This window comes from Alnus glutinosa, chromosome 10 (assembly GCF_958979055.1).
Source record: "Alnus glutinosa chromosome 10, dhAlnGlut1.1, whole genome shotgun sequence".
Lineage (NCBI taxonomy): Eukaryota > Viridiplantae > Streptophyta > Magnoliopsida > Fagales > Betulaceae > Alnus > Alnus glutinosa.
In genome coordinates this window covers 28,220,019-28,224,258 of record NC_084895.1, presented here as the reverse complement: position 1 = coordinate 28,224,258, position 4,240 = coordinate 28,220,019, and the positions used below count along the sequence as shown (strand labels likewise).

The window sequence follows — 4,240 nt, the reverse complement described above, 5'->3', positions numbered from 1 at the left end:
TTGAGTTTTAAGCTTTTTTAAATTTAGTATCTTAATTTTCATTTGTTTCATAGGTGGTACTTGAGTTAGGGGTAAAAACCTGTTTGGTACTTCTATTACATTTTTCGTCCAAATATTAACGGTCAGCGGTTGACACGTGGCACTATATAAAAAAATTAAAAATTAAAATCTTTAATAATTAATTAAAAATTAAAAAAAATAATGAAATTTTTGAAAAAATAATTAAAAAAATGGAAAAAAAAAAAGAAAAAAGAAAAAAAGGGGAGCCACACCCTTGGCCTGTTTGGAGTGGCCGAACCACCCCCCATCCATGGCAGATTTTTTTTTTTTGAAGAGTTTTGGCCGGCCTGGGGGCAGCCGAATCATCTCATGGCCCTTGGGAGTAGTTTGGCCACCTCCAAGAGCCAAAACCCATCAAACAATTTTATTTTATTTTTTCTCTGCCATATGGTGGCCGAACCACCCCCTAGCCACCCCAGGTTGGCTTAGCCACCGACCACCCCCATGGTGGCCAAGGGGGGGGGGGGGGGGGGGGGGCGCTTAGCCACCCCTCTTCTTCTTCTTTCTTTTATTTATTATTATTATTTTTAATTATTTTAATTATTATTTATTATTATTTTTAAATAATTTTTTAATTTTTAATTTTTTTATATAGTGGCACGTGTCAACCTCAGCGGTTGACGCGTAGTAGACCGTTAATATTTGGATGGAAAATGTAACAGAAGTAGTAAACGAGTTTTTACTCCTATCTTAAGTACTATTTATGAAACAAATAAAACTTAGGTACTAAATTTTTTAAAAAAAAAAGCCTAAAACTTAGGTATCAATAAGATATTTAACCAAAAAAAAAAAAAAGACTTATTAATTTGAGGGAATACATGTATTTTAATTTTTATTAGGAGCAAACAGGGGAGGGCTTTGCTGTTATTCATAACGATGCCCCAATATATAGCTCTCTTCATACCCAAAATGGCAGAAACACAAGGGCATGGATTAAGAGTCCAATCTTAGGCATATGGGATGAATTATCAATAGTTTTGAGGCTAATAAGCTAGCCACAAGACACACAAGTAATAAATAACCTCACTTATCTATAAAAAAGAATAATAATAATAATAATAACAATAACCTCACTCATAAGCAAGCCCATTAACCTAGGTTCAGACCAAAAATGGCAGCAGTCCAATAACATGGGTCAAGAATTGGAGTAATGCTACGGAGGAGCATTATGTCCGCATAGTGTCCGCATTTTCAGTGGTTAACCCAACTCGGGTTAACCACCTTTTATTTTTTTAAAAAAAAAATACAAAAAAAATAAAGAAACAGAGGACGCCCACCGTAGTTTTCATTTTCATTTTTCCTCTTCACTCTCTCCCCCCAATTTTTTTCCCATCACCACCGTTCAGCTCCGGCCACCACGAAGCAGTGCCGACGCCCACCATCAAGTAAATCTCCTTGTTTGGTCTTTTAGGTCTGTTTGTTTTGTGCGATTTCTATTTCTTTTGGTTTTGGTTCTTTTGAAATTTTCCCGCAGAGTTTTTCTGTTTGTTTCTCAGTAAAGTTTCTGCCTTTACTGTCTATTTGGATTGCTTTTCACTGTATTTTTGTTCTGGGTATTCCATCATTATCTGTGTTCTTCTGTGGTTGTTAATCCTTGTTTGCTTTTGGTTTTGGGTTGTGCGTGTCTCTTGGGTAGGAAATATAGGGCGGCGTCTGTTCCCTATATGGTTTATGTTTTACGCTTTTGGGATGGGTGGTGGGGGTAACTTGTTTTGGCTTTTCTTTTAGTTTCGGCTGGCGACATCCATCCTAGCTAGGACTATGATGTAAGCTTCTGTTCTTTTACTTTGCTGTTGGGATCTTATGGTGTTTTGCTAAGCGGTGAGCTATTGATTTTCAAATGTCCTAAAATGTTCCATTTTGATTCTCAGGATGAAAAAAGTTGCTGGACGTGGAAGAAATGTCCGCCACCTAGCAGAAAGCAGGTTGATGATGGAGATTGAGGATGGGAAGAGAACAAGGAAGCCGAAACGGCAAGCGAAAAATATGTCCGTAAAAAGAAACTTCTAAAAGGTTTATATTCTTGTCTAATTCACATTTACTAGCTGCATTTTCCTCACTTATTTTTTGATGCAATCATTATGATCGATCTTATTTTAACCCACTATAATGTCATGTTTACAAAGAAAATGTGGTTGTGTAATTGACTATGCAGAGTTTAGCTGCCATATCTGTCGGAAGGTGATGTCTTTCCCACTTACTACTCCTTGTACTCATAACTTTTGAGTTGATTGTATTCATAGTAATTGAGTAAAGTTGTTTGTTCTAAAACTTGTTTATAAGTAGACAATTAATAGATGAAATCATTTTTTTTTCTTTTGCATGAAAATTATGTTTTTTCCTATTTTGTTGTACTGTTTAGGCATTAGTAGTGATCAGCTCGCACTTTATGACCATTGCTTTTTGTTGGAATTTTAGGTCTAAAGTGTAAGGAGTTACAGGATCTTATTGATGATATCAGACTTTCTGTCACAAGTTAACAGAGAGCTCATGGAGTTGATTGAATCACTACAAGGCAGAATTGTAGAGGAGGAAAATGTTGAGGAGCTGAGCGAAGAAACAGATGGCAGCCATGAGAAGCTGGATGAAATTGCTGATAATGTAGAAATTTATGAAGTGAATTGTGCATTAATTAAATCGTGTTGATCCTCAATTTGCCTGTTTCTCAAAACTTGTTGATATTCGATAATCTAGGAATTGACATTCAAACATCTTAATATACACTCATTTGTATTTATATTTGTGTTGTTTGGATTGAAAATTGACAATCCTGATTATCTGAATTGTGTAAAATTGAGATTTTTCTGAATTGTAAGTGAGCTATTTCTTTCAGTATTCTTTTTCCTTAAGTGAACGCCCAAAATTTTAGCAATTTCTCAGCTTTTTGTTCCTTTTTTGAGTTGGAGAAGCAGTTCAAAAAGATGGTCCATGAACCATGCATTGTGTTACAACATCCACCTATAAAAAAAATATGGTTAATCTAAAAAAAAAGTTACAAGTTTATGAGAATGATTAAAGTCCTTCGATAAACAAAAATAAAAATAAAAATTAAGCCCTTCATTTAGGCATTCAAAATTTTGCTTTATGGGGAATCACAACCCAAAGCACGACATCCTAATGGGCTATAAATGAAGTTTCACCCAGTGAATTGAAGGTATAAATGAGAGTTTTCAAATTATAGTTAGTGTTAGTACATGAACTACTAGGTAGTTGCAACACTTTGGAAATCTACTAGTTGCAACAAAAAGGGACAAGCTACTAGTACATAAGAAAATTTACAAATTACAACATAAAAAGATATTCACTTGTCCATACAAGACAAAAAAAATAATGCCAAAACAACAAAATACATTGTAACTTTCATCCCTTTCATTCCACTTATTCCATTTACCCTTCCAATAGCTCAGGTGGCCATATATCCTGCAAAATTGTGAGCAAGATTTTAGATAATACAAGGCAACTTCTTTTAAATCTCATTAAGATTTTTTTTTTTTCATTTTTAAATACCTTTGTCGTTGTACTATCCTGAGTTCCAAAAACATCACTATGCTGAATATTAGGTGAAATTGGTGAATGAACTTTGAGTAAACGCTGCATATCATAAAAAATAAAACATGAAAAGGGTTAAAGTAGATGTTTTGTGTTGCAAGTAAAACATGAAAAATGTTAACAAATGGACAAATGTTTTTAATAAGCATAATTAAGCACTAGGGGAAGAGAAATAAGCAACATTCATTCAAATACGAATAATAAAATTTAGTAAAACAACATTCAACAAATGTTGCACTAATGAGAGAGGAAGAGCCTATAACAAACCATTTTGAGGGACAACTTGGGGACGTGGATCATCATCAACCGGAATATGTGGAAGCAAATTATCATCATCGTACTCATTCCCCAAGTCCATCTAAGAGTTATTACAAGAAAAATTTAAAATTAGATGCCAACATAAACAAAACCACAAGATGAAACAAAAGTGTATTATGCACAACCAAAATGTAGTGAACAAAAGCATCATCAGGAACGCAAAGCAAGTGACTGAATAATAAACAATAAATCCAAGGTAAAATTAGAATACTTCAATCAACCCAAATGAAAAATAAAAAATCATAATAAAAATAATCCAAGGTAAAATGGCCGATTGGATACACAATTAGATTATACAAAATAGAGTAAAAAT

At 34.0% G+C, this 4,240-nt stretch overlaps 1 long non-coding RNA gene across 1 annotated transcript; it reads left to right on the top strand.

Annotated features, from left to right (window-relative positions):
* The first annotated feature begins 1,289 nt into the window (after positions 1-1,289).
* Positions 1,290-2,797, top strand: LOC133880546 (uncharacterized). Its single transcript, XR_009902324.1, has 3 exons — positions 1,290-1,445; positions 1,932-2,073; positions 2,479-2,797. It is a non-coding gene; the product is annotated as an uncharacterized LOC133880546 (long non-coding RNA).
* Positions 2,798-4,240: the final 1,443 nt, after the last annotated feature.